This window comes from Ptiloglossa arizonensis, chromosome 1 (assembly GCF_051014685.1).
Source record: "Ptiloglossa arizonensis isolate GNS036 chromosome 1, iyPtiAriz1_principal, whole genome shotgun sequence".
Taxonomy (NCBI): domain Eukaryota; kingdom Metazoa; phylum Arthropoda; class Insecta; order Hymenoptera; family Colletidae; genus Ptiloglossa; species Ptiloglossa arizonensis.
In genome coordinates, this window is record NC_135048.1 from 24,205,231 (window position 1) to 24,227,289 (window position 22,059).

Sequence of the window (22,059 nt, forward strand, 5' to 3'; positions counted from 1 at the left end):
AGAATTTTGGGGATGTAAAAATCGTACAAAATGGCGAAGTTTTTTATTATTCACAGAACCCCTTCTGGGGAAACACTGTTTGTTGTTAGGCACAGTTGACAAGAAGTGGGAGGTTTGAAATAAAAAAATGTTGTCGATTTATTAATTAGAGACTATTGTCTAAAATGTAGTGTACAATTTTTCGAAAATTTTAGTAATTGTAGAAAGTCTAGTTTGAAGGAATCCACAAAAAATGACTTTAAACGTTTATAAAAAATTAAATAATCAACATATTCAAAAAATCTTACGCTGCATGGTAGAATACTCTATACAGAACATTTCTATAAAATTTCAAGTAAATCGGATGTGTAGTTTCGTGTGGGCCATGTTGAAAAGTATAGTTTTGAGAAAAACGTAAAACAAGTTTCGAAATATCTTTTTGACGTAACATTCCACATACTTTAAACTTTATAAAAATAATAGAAGAAAAATCAGGGTGTCCTCCCTTAAGGGAAAATTGACAGACAATGCACCATTTGTATGTTTTGAGCATAGATGTGTACGTTTACTTTTTCATAATTAAATAAATTTTCTTGATCGATAAGTAAAAGTGTCACGACTTCGTTAAAATATTCTTCTGACATTTTGAAAGCTATAGTCTCCAGAAAATAGTAGGAATAAACGGTGTTGGTCCACCTGAATAACGATAATTTTCCTTAATCCATACGTAGTCTTTTGTTTTGCTGTAATTGGGAACAAATGCTATTTTGTAATTATCTTCGTTTCGAAGGTACACCGTAAACGGTGTATTTAATTACAGAAGAGCCCATCTATATTAGGTAGCAGCATATGTTCCAGTTGGGGGCTATTAGACCCCAGCACGCCTACTTGGGGATTGTACATTTACCCCTTAGAACACTCGAATCTAAAAGGCAACGCAAATTATTTTCTTCTGTACCTCTTTAACTTCAAAAACATTGGTATAGGTATAGTCGAGAGCTGGAAAAATGACTTCTAAATTATATCACTGCACATAGAATATAATACATGAAATACAATAACGTAAGGGCCAATTTTGCTCAGTCACAACCCTTCGTGACATCTTTCCATCTTCCCGTAGTAAACGCGATATCTCGAGATCGAAATACAGTCAATGTACTGTGCACAGTTGACAAAACGTCCTATGGAAGAATTTAATTTACAAAAACTCAAGGATCACGTCTCGTCTTGCACTTACTTTCAACCGTAATGTATCATTAACCGAAGCAGTAATACCTACAATTTAAAAGTGTCTCAAAATGTACTGTTGGCAACTGAAGAAATGACTTCTGGATTAAAGTGAACTCAATACTGCGTATAAAACCAATACGAACAAGGTCCAGTAATTTTTTCCATCGAAATCCCATGAAAACGATCCAGTACGATTCTCGATTCCTCCCATAGGTAATCTTCTCAACTCGTCACAGTACATTCTACTCCTAACCTCACTTTCAAATACCCCGTCACAGCAATAACGACCAGAATTGCGAATGGATGGGTAAAAAATTGAATTTTTTCAACGCGCTTGAAATTCGAGGCAACGCGACCTTGACTCTCCTTAAATAATACGTCCTTGAAAGGATTAACGCCCAACGCAAATCCCACGACAATGCAGTTTCGGCTCAGCTCGGCATCGGCATCGGACGTGATGCAATCGTCAGGAAATGAACGCACGTAACCGTCTACGAGGCATTCTAACGAGTTCAATTAAACGAACACGGAATTGACATTTGAGAAGTTAATTTCGTTCGTAGCTCGACTTGTTTCATCTTCACCGTGTTCTGCCCCCCCCCCCCCCCCCCTCGTTCGCGTGCAAACGTCTCGATAAAATTATCGACCAGGTATCCAACGATTATCCTTGCCCCACATCGGTCTCGATACCAGGATTTATACCTCGTTCGTACGGATACACCGATCGTTCGATCTTTATCCCCATCTTCCACGTTACAATCTCCCCCAACTGCCCCCCACACCCCCCACTCCTCTTCGTTACACAATTTCTGGGTACGTGTAATTACCGGATCCTTATCGCGACTCGTTCGATAGAGTTTCTAATTAAATAGCCAACTCGAACCGACAGGAAATATTTCATCCGGATCGTATCTCTGGTCGCGTATCGTTTGACGTCCACGGGAAACATTCAAGAGTGGTTGGGGGGAGGTTTCGGGGGTAGTTTTTTCAACGTTTCGGAACAGATGCGTTTGTCCTTTGATCTCCGTATTCGCGTATAGAGTTTCCTTTCAAATTGGAGAACCTCCCTTCTCCAACTTTAACCCCCCACCCCCGGGTTATCGTGGTTGGGCCCGGTCTAAGTGCACGTTCCGTCAGCGAGCATGCAATTAAGAAGTCGAACAGGAAATTAAGGGTCGCCGGTCGGTCAGAGTTCAATTTGATCCGTCGTGATAGAAAGAGAGAGAGAGAGAGAATTAAACGAGAGAGAGTGAGTAGATTCACGGTGAAGTTTCCCCGATTGAAATTGAAGGGGTGGGGGGTGAGTGAGGGGTGAGTGGGAGGTCTCTCCGGCGTCTTTCAAACGGACCTCGACTTCGGAGGGCCGATGTGTTTAATCTTTCTCGAAGGCGAAGGCCAACGAAGTTTCTCCGGGGGATCGATGTTTACGGGGGTGGGTGGGAGGGTGGATGGTCGTACGGTTCAAACAAGGTATCGTTTCGCGTTATCGAAGAAGCTCGTGTTACCCAAAATCTCGTTTTGCAACCTCCCGTCTCCTTTTGTGGATAAGACGACCGGTACGTCTTGAGAAACGCTCGAGGGATCTCGGCGAACTTGAATCTCCGTAGGATTGATTTTCCTGGGAATATTATAGCGAACTGTTGAGCGAATAATCGTATTGACCAGTGTACGCGATACTAGGAATTTTTCTGTTCTGTAATTGGGTAGAGGCGAACATGAGTCGTTCGATATCATTTGTACGGGGTTATGAATTTTATAAATGTTTGATCGGGATCTTTAATCGAACGAACGCGAAATAAACGAAGTTATTCGATCGGGGATCGAATGACAAAAATGATCGAGTGGAAAATTGTTTTCTCGTTGAACTAAAGTGACGTTCCCGTATCCGAAAATACGAGCCCAATTAAACGGGGAAATTTGTTACGGGAAACATTGAATTTAAAATATTTCATTAAATGGATTCCGTGATCTGTCGACTTCGTGCGTGTTCTGCGAGCTGGTAGAAGAACGCCGAAGCGTAATATTGAAATGATGCTGTTATGGAAAGAAACGGGTCACCGGTTTTGTAAGATTTTCCAAGACGTTGAATTAGTATTTGAATAGTCTTCGAATTGTAATGTATTCGAATAGTGTTCGAATAATCAAGTATTTGAGATGTTATTCGAATGATTGAGTGTCTGAACAGTATTCGAATACTCGAGTGCCTAAATAGTATTCGAATACTCCAGTGCACAAACAGTGTTCGAATATTCGAATGCCCGAACAGTATTCGAATACTCGAGTATCTTAACACAATTCAAATACTCGAGTATCTCAACACAATTCAAATACTCGAGTATCTCAACACAATTCAAATACTAGAGTATCTCAATACAATTCAAATACTCGAGTATCTCAACAGAATTGGAACACTCGAATATCTAAACAGAATTGGAACACTCGAATATCTAAACAGAATTGGAACACTCGAATATCTAAACAGAATTGGAACACTCGAATATCTAAACAGAATTGGAACACTCGAGTATCTAAACAGTATTCAAATATTCCAGTATCTGAACAGTATTGGAACACTCGAGTATCTAAACAGTATTCGAAGATTCGAGTATCTGAACAGAATTCAAATATTTGAGTATCTAAACAGAATTGGAACACTCGAGTATCTAAACAGTATTCAAATATTCGAGTATCTGAACAGTATTCAAATATTCGAGTATCTGAACAGTATTCAAATATTCGAGTATCTGAACAGTATTCAAATATTCGAGTATCTGAACAGTATTCAAATATTTGAGTATCTGAACAGTATTCAAATATTCGAGTATCTGAACAGTATTCAAATATTCGAGTATCTGAACAGTATTCAAATACTCGAGTATCTGAACAGTATTCAAATACTCGAGTATCTGAACAGCATTGGAACACTCGAGTATCTAAACAGTATTCAAATATTCGAGTATCTGAACAGTATTCAAATATTCGAGTATCTGAACAGTATTCAAATATTCGAGTATCTGAACAGTATTCAAATATTCGAATATCTGAACAGTATTCAAATATTCGAGTATCTGAACAGTATTCAAATATTCGAGTATCTGAACAGTATTCAAATATTCGAGTATCTGAACAGTATTCAAATATTCGAGTATCTGAACAGTATTCAAATACTCGAGTATCTGAACAGAATTCGAACACTCGAATATCTCAACAAAATTGGAATGGTAAAGTACCTAAATAATATTTACATAACATTCCCCGAAAATTCGAATTGCCCAAAACTTGGAGTATCTGATTACAAGAAAACTTCCACCACACCCACTCCGAAACTCCCCCGAACCACTATTTATTCACCGTGAAAACGTTCAAATATCCCCAACAAGATTTTCCCCCATCCCAACCGTCCAAACACTCCTCCACGTGTATCTTGTTCGCGCGTCCGCGTAGCGAAAATCAACCAAGTCGAATCGACCGCGGAAAGGCGGTTTCCCCGTCAAACTCGATAAACTGAGTCGTTTATGCACTCGACTCTATTGAAATTAACCGGTCAAGAGTTTACCTCGCTCCGCAAAATCCATCGATGGTTGACAGCGTGACGACCCTCGTTAACCCTGACTCGTCTCTTCGTGGGTTAGAGCGGGGTGAAAACGGGGGACGTGGAGGTGAAGGTAACAGTCCTTAATTACCGGCCAACTTGCGCCCCGTTTCCGGGCAAAGGAGCTCGTACCGAATCGCGGAAACCGGCCGAGCCAATGGTTGGGTAGAGGGGGAAGGTGAAAAGTTTTCGAGGCTTGGAATAACGTTGAATCGTTTCGGGCTGAATGGCGCGACGCGCGTCCGTTTTCGCGGATGAATATGATCGGATTTGTCCGCGAAAGCTGGACGCATGAATCACGATTACTGCGAAATGGAAACAATGCGCCACCCAGAAGTGCAGCCCGCAGCCGAGGCGATTTATTAATCCCGACGTGCAGTTTCGGTCGAGCGACGCGACGCGCGCAAAAACACGGGGACGAATTCAGATGGTTCGAGTAACATCAGATTTCACGGTGTACGCGTTATCGCGTTTCATTGGCGGCCGGGTAGTTCTACCGAACAAGTGGGCGGCTGCGTGGCTTTTATTTTATATTTTTGAAAATTAAACCGCGCGAACGAATCGCCGCCCGGAATATTTCATAGCCGTTCGATCGAACGTCGAATATTATTTCGAGGGAATCGATCGATCCTATTTTTTTATTATTTTTCTTGTTTTTCCTTTTTTGTTTTTTTTTTCTCGATGGAGACGAATATACGAGCATTCACGTGGAGGCAGTAATTGTTTCGATTATTCGTGTTCGTTTTTAGCGGGGCAACGTGGGTGCTTTACGCGGATCGCGAAGAGGTTGAATTTTCACTGTTTTCGAAGTTGAAACGATGTTGTAACTTATTTTAATAATATTCAATTTCTTGGGGGGAAAATTCAAATAGGTTTCTTTCTCAAATTTGCTAAGTTATAATAGTGTTGTAAATTGTTTTAACTGTATTCAATTACTCGAGAGAAAAATTGAAATAAGTTTCTTTCTTAAGTTTACAAAGTTGTAACTGTATTACAAATTATTTTAGCAATGTTCAATTGCTCGAGAGTAAAATTAAAATATACGTATTTATTTTGTTTCTTTTGGAAAATTACATAGATATCAAAGACTGTTCGAATGGTACGAAGAAATATTGCAGTAAGATTTTTTTTAATGAAAATTCAAGCATTCTTCCAATTCGATCGCTAAGAGGTTAAACTTTCACTGTTTTCGAAGTTGAAACGATGTTGTAACTTATTTTAATAATATTCAATTTCTTGGGGGGAAAATTCAAATAGGTTTCTTTCTCGAATTTGCTAAGTTATAATAGTGTTGTAAATTGTTTTAACTGTATTCAATTACTCGAGAGAAAAATTGAAATAAGTTTCTTTCTTAAGTTTACAAAGTTGTAACTGTATTACAAATTATTTTAGCAATGTTCAATTGCTCGAGAGTAAAATTAAAATATACGTATTTATTTTGTTTCTTTTGGAAAATTACATAGATATCAAAGACTGTTCGAATGGTACGAAGAAATATTGCAGTGGGATTTTTTTTAATGAAAATTCAAGCATTCTTCCAATTCGATCGCTAAGAGGTTAAACTTTCACTGTTTTCGAAGTTGAAACGATGTTGTAACTTATTTTAATAATATTCAATTTCTTGGGGGGAAAATTCAAATAGGTTTCTTTCTCGAATTTGCTAAGTTATAATAGTGTTGTAAATTGTTTTAACTGTATTCAATTACTCGAGAGAAAAATTGAAATAAGTTTCTTTCTTAAGTTTACAAAGTTGTAACTGTATTACAAATTATTTTAGCAATGTTCAATTGCTCGAGAGTAAAATTAAAATATACGTATTTATTTTGTTTCTTTTGGATAATTACATCGATATCAGAGACCGTTCGAATGATACGAAGAAGTATCGGAGTAAGATTTTTTTTTTTAATGAAAATTCAAGCATTCCTCCAATTCGACAAATTGCACATTTCTGAATGGATTTGGAATCCGGACGGAAACGATTTCGAATTCCACGCAAGGACCGTGGTAACTGTAGTTCACGGTGTACCGTAATGAGATTCAAACAAAGCCCTATAAAGTGGAAACGCGACCCGTATCTTTTCAGAAGTGTAAACGAAGTTATAAAATTAAATAACGGAAGGCGTAGCATTACGGAAGCGTTACGATTCCACGTGGTGTAGTGGCTCCGAGTAGATAACGTTATTACAACGAGCAATATACGTATAACCTCGCCTTCGGAGAGATAAAAGGAGTAACTGCATTATATAGCGCCATAACTCGCGATTAAAGTTGTTGATTACTTAGGCAAACCGAGTATGCAAAATTAACAGGTCCATTCTGGTTTACCTCTACGAGTAGTGTGCTCCATATTTTCTTTATTGTTGTTCGCGGAGAAGAAATTCGACGATACAAAGGGACCGGTGGCAATTTGAATATTTTATATCATTGGCGAGAACAGCAACGGTGTATTGAGCAATAATACAATTTTTACTCGAGATTGTCACGATGGCGAATAAAATAATTTTTTTTTTTATCATTGGTGACTTTCAATACACTTACATTTAATATCCGAATACAATAGTTTATTCGTGGTAATGTCAAAGCATACTTTTCGTTGCAATATCAATTCAATTTTAAAATATAGAGATAGTACAATATCGTTAATACGTCATTGTAATAATAATTTTGTCTTTGGATGATCTTTCGAAAGGGAATTTATTTACTTCAGGTCTCGTTGTTTTGAATAAAAAAGTACTAGTTAAATAGGTTGTCAGTAATTCGTCCTCGAGGTTCGTTTGAAATTTTCCACGGATGCGTGGTAAATTAATAAAAAAAACAAACAAACAAACAAACAAACAAAAAAACGCTCGGAAAAACCACATTGAATTCTCCAATAGGAAAACCGAGTAAATGTTTCGAACAATCGAAGAATTATGCATCGAGAGCAGCCACGAACAACCCGCGTATAAACAACGAAATTTCATTGGCTATAATTAGAGCACGCTGGAACGAGCACGTCCTGTGCGAGAATTCGTTGGAAAATTCGCGGAAAAATCGCGTTACAACGATGTCGACGTTAAAAAAGGCAACGCCCCAAGGAGATGGGTCGGAAAGGCTTCGAGATTACTGTTATTAAAAAATTCTGCCCTTTGTTTTATCCCGAAGCTTGAAAGCGAACGCAACACGATGCCAAAGCCTCTTATGAAACTCTCTCTCTCGAGCTGCGAAACGAAGAGTGGGGAAGGGTTGGAAACAAAAAGAAAGAAAATAAAAAATAAAAAAAAAAAAAAAGAAGGAAAACACGAAACATTGGGTTAACATTGTTCACTGTCGGATGAACGAAAGACGTTGGCGGTCGTAACTTTCTTTTTTTCTTCTTTTCTTTTTTTTTTTTTTTTTACACCCGCGCGATGAAGATCGTATAAATAATTCCGGGGGCTCTTCCAGCGGGCAACTTTTTAAAAGGCGACGCGGTAAAAACGGCTTCATCGGCTCCGCGGAGAAAAAGGAGGGAAAAGATAAATAAAATCCCGGAGCAAGTTCGACGGAATAAATATACGCGAAGCGTGAAACTCCAGGCCTCGGGAAAACGCGGCGAGGGTGATATTTTAGTCGGCGCGGGCTGGGGTCGCCCCTGAGGGAAGAGAGGAGCTTTAATCGAACGAGAAGAACAAGGTTACAACCTGTAGATTCATAAAATACCCGTTTCAAGCAAAGGTGTACGCCGTATTCCGGGCACGTTCGTCTTCTATTGCGATTTTTTAAACGTTTCTGCCACGCGGGAATAAATAAAGAAAGCAAAGAATTGCCTGAAGATTGGGGAAGCAGTTTTAAAAGGGAGGAAGGGGAGAGAAACCGCGTAATTTTTTTACGAGGGATATCGTGCTCCAAGTTACTGCTGAGATTCGAGGATAATCAAAAATTAATCATTATATTTTCATTTCTCTTTTAATCGGGGAAATTTCGATTCGAAGTACGCTTTGTATTTGAATCGAGATATCGGTGGGTTGTAGGTGTAATTTTGTTACGAGGGATATCGTGCTCCAAGATACTGTTGAGATTCGAGGATAATCAAAAATTAATGATTATATTTTCATTTTTCTTTTAACCGGGGAAATTTCGATTCGAAGTACGCTCTGTATTTGAATCGAGATATCGGTGGGTTGTAGGTGTAATTTTGTTACGAGGGATATCGTGCTCCAAGATACTGCTGAGATTCGAGGATAATCAAAAATTAATGATTATATTTTCATTTTTATTTTAACCGGGGAAATTTCGATTCGAAGTACGCTTTGTATTTGAATCGAGATATCGGTGGGTTGTAGGTGTAATTTTGTTACGAGGGATATCGTGCTCCAAGATACTGTTTAGATTCGAGGATAATCAAAAATTAATGATTATATTTTCATTTTTCTTTTAACCGGGGAAATTTCGATTCGAAGTATACTTTGTATTTGAATTGAGATATTGGTGGGTTGTAGGTGTAATTTTGTTACGAGGGATATCGTGCTCCAAGATACTGTTGAGATTCGAGGATAATCAAAAATTAATAATTATATTTTCATTTTTCTTTTAACCGGGGAAATTTCGATTCGAAGTACACTCTGTATTTGAATCGAGATATCGGTAGGTTGTAGGCGCGTTTATGTATCTGGACATTGTATCAGTATTGGTCTACGTTGATTCTGGCTAGGTCTGAGAGAGGTATGTGGATACGAGGAGGTTGATGAAACCTAAGTACACACACAGTGGTCTTTGTAGACCGTGAACTCACTGTAGTCTTCATAGGAGTTGGATATTCTGGTTGTAAAGTAGTACGTAGGCAGCTCTTCGTATTCTTAGGATACGAATAGTTTTGGTTTTCGTTGGAAGGAAAATATTCGAAATATGTGTAGGATGAAAGCTGAATATTTCGGTCTTTGTACGATTTAGGCGACTTGGCTTTCAGAGGGTATTTTGGTTTTTGTGGGATCTAGATATTTCGGGCTTCATAGGATTTAGACATCTTGGTCTTCATGGGATTTGGATGGACTTGGATATCCTGATCTCCATAGGATCTAGACATTCTGGTCTCTATGGGATCTAGACATCCTGGTCTTCGTAGGATTTAGACAATTTGGTGTTTATAGGATCTAAATATTTTATTTGAAAATAAGGTCTAGACGTCTTGGTCTTTAAATCTTCCATTTTGGTTTAAAATAGAATCTTGCATTTTGGTTTAAAATAAGATCTTGCACTTTACTTTAAACTAGGATCTTGCATTTTGGTTTAAAATATGATCTAAACATTTTGGTTTAAAATATGGTCTAAACATTTTGGTTTAAAATATGGTCTAAACATTTTGGTTTAAAATATGATCTAAACATTTTGGTTTAAAATATGATCTAAACATTTTGGTTTAAAATATGATCTAAACATTTTGGTTTAAAATAGGATCTTCTATTTTGGTTTAAAGTAAAATCTTCTATTTTGGTTTAAAATATGATCTTCTATTTTGGTTTAAAATAAAATCTTCTATTTTGGTTTAAAATAAAATCTTCTATTTTGGTTTAAAATAAAATCTTGCATTTTCGTTTAAAATAAGATCTTGCACTTTACTTTAAACCAGGATCTTGCATTTTGGTTTAAAGTAGGATCTTGAATTTTGATTTAAAATAAGATCTTACATTTTGGTTTAAAATAAGATCTTACATTTTGGTTTAAAATAAGATCTTACATTTTGGTTTAAAATAGGATCTTGCACTTTTGTTTAAAATAAGATCTTCCATTTTGGTTTAAAATAAGATCTTACATTTTGGTTTAAAATAGGATCTAAACATTCAGATTTAAAATAGGATCTAAACATTTTGATTCAAAATAGAATTCATACACATCGGTCTTGAATAGGATCTAAACAATTGATTTAAAGTCACAGTTTTGATACGATCTAGACAATCTGGTCATTATACGATCTAGGTATGATCTTTGTACAATTTAGACACATTCGTTACCGTCGACCCACCTTAAACACAATAATGGTAACGACATTTTTGTTCTTCTCTAAAGCAACCTTAATGAACGCATTGAAGGCCTTAGGAGGTTCGTAGCCTCTAGTTACTGCGCCCATTGTGCCCACTGTATAATACCGACCTAGGAACGTTGCAAGTGCATCAGCAGAATGTACCTTAATAACTTGGAAATGCTTAGTATATTTATCCTTGAAATTAGTATTTAGTACAACATCAAGGACTGGTAGCGTTTCTACGGCAAACAATTCCACGTCCAAGCAAAACGCAGAAGCGCAACGTAAATTCAAATTAAAATATAAATTAAAAAAAACTCCTTTCTTCAACGCTCCATTCGTTCAGTTTATTGCTCAATTTACACACAACAATTTCCACAATTCCACGCATATCAATGCGCCTGAAATTCATCCAACTTGCAAAATATTTCTATGCATTTCAACCCTCGATGTTTTCGTCTGAACCACGTCTGGGTCCAGACAGACCCATAATTTAACTTTGCCAAATATTTTGAATAAAAATTCAATCGTTCAATCCTACTCTTTTAAATTTCCAATAAAAGTTCTCCTAACCGTATAATCGAGCAAAAGTTTTTCACAAAATTTACCCCGGGTCCGAAGAGACCCACGCACGACAAGGGTCAAATTAGACCCACAGGAATAAGTATTCACTCGATCCCGACACTCACCCAAATACTTTCCCTCCTCGTCAATAATACTATCGATTTCCCAGCAAGCTAGAACATAATATGTAGCTTTTAAATTAGCGTTCGCAAGTTCAATGCAACCTGTCGATATTTAAGTAATAAGTTCGCAAAGTCATTAATACGCGACACGAAACGTAACAGTTTACCACAGTTTAACGTAACATATACAACCTCGATGTTTGAACTCCCCCGAACCGTTTTACCATTAATGTTTACGTCCATTCTTGCCGGATAAATGTATTAAAACTCGCTACCATGTGACGATGGTTTACCGACTCCATTAATTATTCCGGTTTTAATTACGTTTCGATCGCGCACCGTTAAACGCAAACAAATGAAAAAAAAAAAGAAATCGCTTCAGGTTTTCCAGCACGCGAAATTTTTCTCGAAATTTTTCGCTATGTGTTTCGTTGCTGGTTCGTAGTCGGCCAACGTACGATACTAATTCCTGTTTCGTCGGAACAGTGCAAACGTTGCCTTCGTATTTTTCCATCCCCCCTCCCCCCAACCCCTGTTCACCTGGTTCCTACGAGTCTCGAACCGAATCGTGTATTTGCACACGTATTTAACATACGTGCGGTGAAATTCTCTTACACCGGCAAATATTACATTAATTTTCGCGCAGACTTTATGGTACAATTACAATCGTGTTTGATCGTAGGTTAATATTTGAATCGATGGGGAAATACCTACGACCCGATTCAAACGGGATTGCGAGTTTTAATTAACGTGGAATATTTTAATTAAAAATTAACATTTTCGTACGGAAGCTTCATCCAGCCCGGACCGCAATGAAAATTCTCCGGGTACGACATCCAAAGTAATAAAACGAGGTACGAGAATAAAGCTAGATATATTCCGGTCTGTAATTTAGGTTGAGTGCTAGGTGTTCGGTTCGGAACGTGACCCGTGTCAATTTGTACGAGAGACTCGGATACGTCCCAGCGACGACCCGAGATCGTTGGAATTTCGAATAGAAATTTTCGAAGACGGACACGTGTATCGGGACAGACCGCGAGCGATTAACGTGCAGGATCAGCCATTGGTTGAGACGAATCGAACGTGAAACGACTTTGGATCCGAATTGGAGGAACGAAACTGAATTTAAGTGAACATTGTGGTCGAGAGGTGTATTATTATTATTATTTTTTTTTTTTTTTTTTGAAATAATCTTTTAAAAAAGTTTTTATTCTCGATCGTCACAAATGGAATATTGTACCTTGGATGAATCTCCATTCGATGATCGATGTACTGGTTAGTTTCGATGCGATACGGCTCTCGATGGAGTTGGGTTAAATTTCGTGAAAAACGAGACGTGTCTCTGAGCTCATCGGAGAGTTATTAACCTAATTTCATCTTCCTGGTGGTGCACTCGATAAAACTGAAAGCCTGGTTCTCGTCGGAGTTTCTTGTCCCGGGTGCAATCTTTTTCCAAGATCTTCTCCTCTTTTGGGCTTCCTTCGACCCACCTCTTGCAATACATCATAGTTCTCCTCAACATTAATAACTCCGAGTAGAGCCACAATTAAAATCCTCCCGGAGCAACAATCACTCAACGGCGTCCAATCGATCACAACCAACGCAACGTCTGGAAAGCCTCGACAAAATTAAACGAACTACGCCCCTTGTTTCGTAATATTGCGCAATCTTATCTTTTCCGGGGTGCACTCGATAAAAGTGACATACTTTCAAAAGTTTCTCCTGATCTAGATACAATAGTTTTCCAAGATACATCCACAAATAAAACTTCCTCGAACCAACGACCAGAGTTCAATTTATCTCGTTCAATATAACGTCAGAAAATCAGAAGATTTAGTACAATCTTATCTTTTTCATGGTGCACTCGATAAAAGTGACATCCTTCCAAAAGTTTCTCTTGATCTAGATATAATAGTTTTCCAAGATACATCCACAAATAAAACCTCCTCGAACCAACGACCAGGGTTCAATTTATCTTGTCCAAAGTAACGTCAGAAAATCAGAAGATTTGGTACAAACTTATCTTTGTCATATTGCACTCGATAAAAGTGACATACTTCCAAAAGTTTCTCCTGATCTAGATACAATAGTTTTTCAAGATACACCCACAAATAAAACCTTCTCAAACCAACGACCAGGGTTCAATTCACCTTGTCCAAAATAATGTCAGAAAATCAGAAGATTTAATACAATCTTATCTTTGTCATATTGCACTCAATAAAAGTGATATTCTTCAAATAGCTTCCCCTGATCTACATACAATAGTTTTCCAAGATACACCCATAAATAAAACCTCCTCAAACCAACAATCAGGACCCAATTCATCTTGTCTAAAATAATGTCAGAAAATCAGAAGATTTAGTACAATCTTATCTTAGTCATATTGCACTCGATAAAAGTGATATTCTTCAAATAGCTTCCCCTGTTCTGCATACAATAGTTTTCCAAGATCTTCGATTCCTCCTTTAGACTTCTTTCAACCCCTCTAACAATAGAGTCATCCCCAAGATTAATAATTCTAAGTACATCTACAAATAAAACTTCCTCAAACCAACAATTAGGGTCCAATTCACCTTGTCGAAAGTAACGTCAGAAAACCAGAAAATGTGTACAATCTTATCTTTTTCATGGTGCACTCGATAAAATTGAGATCCTTCAACTAGCCCTTTCTGTTCTACATACAATAGTTTTCCAAGATCTTCGATTCCTCCTGTAAACTTCCTTCAACCCCTCCAACAATAGAGCCACCCCCAAGATTAATAATTCCAAGTACCCACAATTAAAACCCCTCGAACCAACGACCACCGATCGTCCAAAGTAATGTCCAGCAAACCAGAAGATTTAATAACCTTGTACTCTAATCTCATCTTTACCATAACCCACTCGATAAAACAAAAATCCTTCCACTGGTCTTTCCTACATACAATATTTTCCCAAGATCTTCGATTCCTCCTGGTAGACTTCCATCAACCTCCAACAATAGAGACCACCCCCAAGATGAATAACTCCAAGTACACCCACAATTAAAACCCCCTTCGAAGCAACGACCACCCATCAGGGTCCAATCCAACCCCCGAAGTAACGTCCAGAAAGCCTCGAGGAAAATTAAACGAACAACGCCCGGAAGATTTCGTAAACAGCGTTATTCCTCGACCCTAATTTCACGCATTCGCGTTTCCGTCCCATTCCCCCCTCTTGAAAAGGATTCGTAGATGGTACGCTCGCTCGCCCTCTTCTTCGATGTCCCTGCGTATGAATCTCCCCACAGAAGAAGAGAAGAAGAAGAAGAAGAAGGGGGGTGAGACGCGGAAGAAGAGCAGGTCTCTCGAAGGCGAGCAGCACCGAGAATCTCCCTCTGTTCCGCTCCGCGGAGGCGAACAGGTCGTTTTGTCACGAGGACGATAAAAGCGAAATGGGGAATACTCTAGAGAGAGAGAGAGAGAGAGAGAGAGTTCTCTCTCTCGGTGGTGATGTAGCCCCTGCGAGCTATACATTCGCCCGGACGCCCCCGCAATTATACTGTTTATGTAAGGGCGTGGTTTCTGGAGTCCGATTCGACGATTCTCGCGCTCAGGAGGTGGCGAGAAGTGGATGGAATATACATCGCGCGCGCGTTGCCACGGCGCATAAATAAAGCCTCGTGGCTTTATATTGCTTCGAAGATTGGCAGATCCGGCCTAATGGTCAGCGAGGACGCAATCAGCTCGAAACGTGGACACGCGTTAGACCGCGTCTCCGGGGCGCCCCTTTGTGCGACGCTCGAGCCGGCCGAATCCTCCGTAGTTTCGGGCGTGGGAGGATGCGTCTGTAACGATGATTGACCGACTGTTATTGTCGCTGCGCGACGACACGGGGACGGAGACGAAAGGTGGTCCCCCGAACGCGTTCTAACTCTCACGGGGGAATTCCTTGCAAGGGAAATCGCTCGAATGTAAATCGCTGATTTTAACGAAAGTTATGGGTAATGTAGTTCTTGGAAAAATATTTCACACGTATTTTTTCCTTTTTGTCTCTTGTTATCCGTATCTAGGAGGAGTACCCTCAAGGTGTTGGAGAGGAAAATACATTTCCCTCGATATTTCGAAAATGAGGAGATCTAGAGAGAGTTGTTTGAAAGTTGTTTTCAAAAATTGCGTATTTTTTAATAATGAATTGTATGAAAGAAGAATGAAAAGTGGAAAATTTGTAATACGTGCTTCAAACGAACCGATAGTTTTTGCAAAATTGTTTAGAAGCTTAAATGCATTGTTCAGAAATACGCAATTTTTGTTTAAGTAACTTTATTCTAGGCCTCATTATTTTCGAAATGGAATCCAGGGAAATGTGTTTTTCTCTTCCAACTTTGGGGGCTGATTTCCTAGCCCTCTAGATATGGATAATAGCAGATAAAAAGAAATATGTGTCGAATATTTTTCTAAGAACTATACTATATCTAACTAATAGGCGATCTACATCCCTTGTTAGGGTATTAAATAAGGAGATTGTCCCGGTGTGTAGTCAAGATCGCCAAATAGCAGAATCATAGAGGAGCCACAGTTTCTCTATGTAACATATCTTGACCAGTCACTTTGGTGCATTTAGTTTAATATAAAATTATTTACGAGAGACTACAAAACGAATCGTAGCCTTTTGAAGTATCGAACGATATTTTATAAAATATTACTAAAAACGAAATCGTAACACCGTTTTAATATATCGATGATTTCAGTAGGACAGAGTCTCAAAGTTAGACACAGATCTTGGTAGGTAACTGACTAACTTTATTCAATAGGTGGTGTTCTTACATACAGTTTGATATTGTTAAATTAATCTACCTAGTTTGATATTGTTAAACTAGTCTACCTAATTTGATATTGTTAAACTAGTCTACCTAGTTTGATATTGTTAAACTAGTCTACCTAGTTTGGTATTGTTAAATTAATCTACCTAATCCACACTCGAGGGCAGTATATTACAGTACACACATACTCTGAAATAGATTCACCATCTCTACAATTCCAAACAATTACTATCTACAATTCTAAACAGTTTACTGTTCTCTATACATAGTCCTCTACGAAGTTCTCTTGTAACTATAGAACCAAACAGACACATTTCATCTATATCCAAATGTACTTATAATTATCAAAGAAGCTCCGATTACCTTTTCTGGAGTGATACGAATTCTATCGTTGGTTTCGAAGAACCTGAGGACCTTTACGTGGAATCGTGACGAGAGATCGGAGAATTTGGTCTGCGGGTGTCACAGCTTATCGGTTCAGGTACGCGAACGTTTCGTCTGGGCCACGAAAGCACGAGGAGCGAGAAACCGGGCGAAAAAATTCAAGTTACGGGTGGTAACACCCTCGCTTAAAGATAAAAAGTCGAGTTTGGGGGATTCCGGATCGAAACTACGCGCGGTTTCGCGCTGGATATTTAATATCCGTAACATATTGAGAGGACGTGTGCGCCACGAGGAAATTTTCCAGGATTATGCACGACAGGGGGAATTTTTTAAATTACTACGAATATTCTGGTAGTACGTAGGTTTGAATTTTTTAAGAGTGGAAGATTGTGGCTGGAGAGAGAGAGATTGTTCAAAGATACGGTAGATGCTGGGGTATCGACGATTTTGGGGGAATTTTTTAAATTATATAGTAGGTCATGTGGACGACAGGGGTGTATTTTTAAAACTTGGAAGTGAGAAACGTACGATTAGGTTTCGTTTGGTTACCGTAGACACGAACAATGAGGCTTAATTTTGTTTAAACAATCGCAACAGGTGTTACGGTTGTGGAAGACAAGCTCGAATTTTTCGAAGTTACTATACAGACACTCTAGTTGGATACATCCAAGAATTGCCTTTCCCCGAGCTCGTTTTATCCAATTTATTAGTTCAGTTTACGCTAAAAACGTTGCGCGGAATAATTTCACATAATCGTGCAATACTTCGTAACAGTACCTGCTAAGTATAACCGAACAGAAAGTATAACGCACCGCACGTTCACTCTCGCACCGAACGCAACGTAATAGAACTGACACAGAATCGGGGTCTACATCCACGGCTTCCGCTATTTCCATATAAACGCGCGTGGAACGTTCCGAAGGAAACACCGTGGCGCGTTTTCAACGCATCGATGCGTACGCGCGAAGAAGTCGGTACGTTATCCAACAGTTACACCGTCATGTACGGGCCTGCAATTAAACCAAATTCGAAATCAACGTGCCGCGAACGCGTTCAGTAACCATGTACGTGTACGTGAACTTTGCAACGGATCTTCAAACCGATCGACCGTTTCTCGAGAATTTCTCCGCGATCGGTTGCTTTCTCACGCTCGTTGAAAAAAAAATTCACCAACGTCTATTCAACGTTCACATCGTGCAACGTTCCATAAAAGTTCGACACAGATCGAGAAACAAAGTAAAGGGGAAAAACATCGATCCGTGGATCGGTCTGAGCGCGATATCGGGATCACGTTCTCCGTATAAGCTACCGAATTAATTACGACACGTTCGAAACGAATAATTACAAGTTCGTTGGGTCGGTTTAGCGATAGTTACTGTACCCCGGATAGATGAAAATTTGTAGAAGCTTTACGAATAATATCGACTAAATTATCCAATTGTACTATTGATAGACGAAAATTTGTACAAGCTTCGCGAATAATATAATAATAATAATAATATTATATATTATAATATGATTTTCTCGAATTAAAAGATGCTCAATTGTCAACGTACGAGACTTTATATTCGTAAAGACCTTCGATACATGGAGGACGAAGATTTGTACAAGTTTTAGGAATAATATCGACTAAATTATTCAATCGTAGTATTGATAGATGAAAATTTGTACAAGCTTCACGAATAATATCGACTAAATTATCCAATTGTACTATTGATAGACGAAAATTTGTACAAGCTTTACGAATAATATAAATATTATAATATTGTATATTTTATGATTTTCTCGAATTAAAAGATGCTCAATTGTCAACGTACGAGACTTTATATTCGCAAAGACCTCCGATACACGGAGAATAAGGAAAAGTCGAGGAAAAAGTTTGAGAGTATGCAAAGCCTAGCGGAAGTGGAACAGAGGAGGCCAAAGTCTTATAAAGAGTCAAAGAAACGAGTGCAACGAAGGTAGGGTCTGGTATAGAGGGTCGGAGAAACGAGCGAAACGGAGGTAAAGCGCAGCGGAGGACTGGAAAAATGAGCGAGACAAAGGCAGAGATTAGGAGAGAAGACTTAAGAAACAAGCGGAACTCGGAAGAGCGGCTGGGAGGCGAGCGAAGCGGAAAGCTGGTGAAACGGAAGACACTGCGGTGAGGTTAAGTAGGTAGCTGACGAGACTGAAACGGTGACGAAACTTGGAACAGACCGGAGGAGACCGAGACACCGAAGAAGCCTAAGTGTGCTGCTGGAAAAAGATCGAATCCTGAAATGTGCAACCGAAGAAACGAAGAAGAGACATCTGATCGTTTTAAAATTTTTTAAAATTTAAAGTGTATTTGTCGTGTGAGCTGAACAGTAGACTCTTTTGGAATTGTTTGAAAGTATTTTAACGTATTTGCTTACAGTTTTCGTTATTTGAGGTTACGTACCTTAAGGACGGTTGTCGCGAATTTTTTGACGAGAAATAATCAAAAATGGCGGCGTTGACGGACATCGCTCCGAGATGTATTTTTACGGGAGTCATCTGAAATTAGAAATAGACAAAATTATTATTTGGATGGTCGAAGTATCGTGAAAACGATAAACAATTCGATGGTATTTCGAGTGGAAAAGTTTATACCTTGTTGGTAGATAAATGCAATTTTTATTGGTTTCAAAATTTCGAATTTCGTTCTGTTTTGAAGAGAACAGAATATTAACTTGTAATAAATTATTTAATGGTGGGATTTCATGCGGAAGAGTTTATCCATTACTGGTAAATCGCTGGAATTTTCGTTGCTTTCAAAATTTTTAATTTTCTTCCATTCTGAACGGAAAATAATATCGACTAAATTATCCAATCGTACTATTCTTGGCTGTTTAAATTCGCAGTACAAAATTTCAAGGGCAAGTCGAATCAAATTTTATTTCACATTTCTAGTAAACCACTGGAATTTTTATTGCTTCCAAAATTTCAAATTTTCTTCCATTCCAAACGGTAAATAATATCAATTAAAATATTCAATTGTACTATTCTTGACTGTTTAAATTCACAGTACGAAATTTCAAGAGAAAGTCGAATCAAATTTTATTTCACATTTCTAGTAAACCACTGAAATTTTCATTACTTCCAAAATTTCAAATTTTCTTCCATTCCAAACGGAAAATAATATCAACTAAATTATCCAATCGTAGTATTCTTGGCTGTTTAAATTTACAGTACAAAATTTCAAAGGCAAGTCGAATTAAATTTTATTTCACATTTCTAGTAAATCACTGGAATTTTCATTGTTTTCAAAATTTCAAATTTTCTTCCATTCCAAACGGAAAATAATATCAACTAAATTATCCAATCGTACTATTCTTGACTGTTTAAATTCACAGTACAAAATTTCAAGAGCAAATCGAATCAAATTCTATTTCACCTGGAAAAGTTTATCCATTTCTAGTAAATCACTGGAATTTTCATTTCTTCAAAAATTTCAAATTTTCTTCCATTCCAAACGCAAAATAATATCAACTAAATTAATCGTACTATTCTTCACTGTTTAAATTCGCAGTACAAAATTTCAAGGGCAAATCGAATCAAATTTTATTTCACATTTCTAGTAAACCACTACAATTTTCATTGTTTTCAAAATTTCAAATTTTCTTCCATTCCAAACGCAAAATAATATCAACTAAATTAATCGTACTATTCTTAACTGTTTAAATTCGCAGAACAAAATTTCAAGGGCAAGTCGAATCAAATTTTATTTCACGTAGAAAAGTATCCATTTCTAGTAAATCACTGGAATTTTCATTGCTTTCAAAATTTCAAATTTCTTCCATTCCAAACGTAAAATAATATCAACTAAATTGTACTATTCTCGACTGTTCAAATTCACAAGTAAAAAATTTCAAATGAAAGTCGATTATGCATCGCATAAAGAGTATCGAAGCGAACGTAACGCAGGCCGAAGAGAATCCCTGGTTCATCCGGCGATCGTTCGTAATCGATGCGTCATCACTACCGAGGCTGATAATTGAACCATGAGGCTCGAGACAGTGGAATCGTTTTCCTGGTCGAGAAAGACGACACTTTTCCTTGCGGCTCGGTGTCTCTTTACTTTGTAAGCACGCTGTTTATCGGCTCGTCCACCGTAGCGGTTGAAAACACGGTTCTCTCTCTCTCTCTCTTCCTTCCTTCCTTCCGTTTGTTTCGCAAGTTCGTTCGATCGCGATAGACGCGCACTAGCTCGCTCGCTCGCTCGCTCGCTGGCGCGAGCTTCTTTCGTAAACGTGGCGGAAACTTTCGTTCGATTCGCTCGACTGGCGGCGCGCACTTCGAAAGTTTAATTTCGCGGAAGCTGCGGGACTAGCTGCGCCGGAGCGTTAATGCTTCCTCGAGTCGGATAACGGGGAAGTCGTAATATCTTTGGACGGTTGAAGTTCGCGGTGGATTATACTGACGCGAGAAAGAGCCTTCTTCGCTGGAAATTGTACACAAAGAGGACAATGACGGACCGATTACTCGGATTATTTCCACGGATTAATTCGGAATAGATTCTTCCGGGAGAGTGTTACCAACGACCGATAACGAAATGGTTCGTCGATCCGTGGACAATTGTACAATAAACTACTAACACGGCAGAGACATTTTTCAGTCGATTTTGATGCAGAATGTTGTACAGACAACGCTGCGAAAATTCATAATATCGGTACGGAGGACAAATTTGACAGCGGAATATTCATAATTCTTCCCGTTCGTGCGTGCGAGTTATGTTTTTCAGCTTTTGCAATTTTTGCACGCGGATATTATTCCGCGTTGCACTCGACGCGACAGCGACGACCCGGAATTCGTACGCGTTTTTAACTGTGTTTACTTCTTGTACAAAAATTAACGTTCGAATTGTGAAATGGAAATTTCGCGATGGGAAAACACACAAATTTTTGGCGTTCTTGTTCAATTTGTAGTTTTTCGATCAAGTGGAGAAAATCTAATAATTGATGTATTCGAGGAGTGTTGAAAACGATTATACAGGATTTAAGAGAATCAATTAAACGATTGTTTTTTTCCATTTTTATCTTGCATTTCCAAATACGTCGAAGCAATCTTGAACCGTTCAAACGTCTCTGCATATTCTTCTAAAGTTTAGAAGAACCCACCATTTTATTATACGGAGTTCACCGTCAGTTAAAAGCATTCAAACAATTTTTTATTATCGCGCCATGTAAAAAATCCTAAGTCATCCAGACGTCTCAAAAAAATCTAATACGTAACTTTGAAATGCATTCGAGCCCCCTCGAACGTAATGTACTCGGTATATGAAACGTATTTGTTGGAGCGAATGCAACAATGATCTTAAGGGTACCAGAAGTCGATGTCAGTTTTAAGAACTGTCTCCGTATTGGTCGTCCGCCACGCGGTCAATGGTTTGGCCGTTTTCCATTTTTGGCTTTTCCTTTTAGTCGAG

General features: G+C 38.4%; 1 protein-coding gene and 1 long non-coding RNA gene across 2 annotated transcripts in view; one reads left to right on the plus strand and one right to left on the minus strand.

The window, feature by feature from the left end:
* The window catches only part of LOC143147695 (uncharacterized), a 43,148-nt gene extending 24,058 nt beyond the window's left edge, over positions 1 to 19,090 (minus strand). The window contains exon 1 of the long non-coding RNA XR_012992325.1: positions 19,054 to 19,090. This is a non-coding gene — a long non-coding RNA (uncharacterized LOC143147695). The remainder of the gene's footprint in view (positions 1 to 19,053) is intronic.
* Positions 1 to 22,059, plus strand: part of Fas2 (neural cell adhesion molecule fasciclin 2) — a 233,999-nt gene that overhangs the window by 85,976 nt on the left and 125,964 nt on the right. The window lies entirely within an intron of this gene.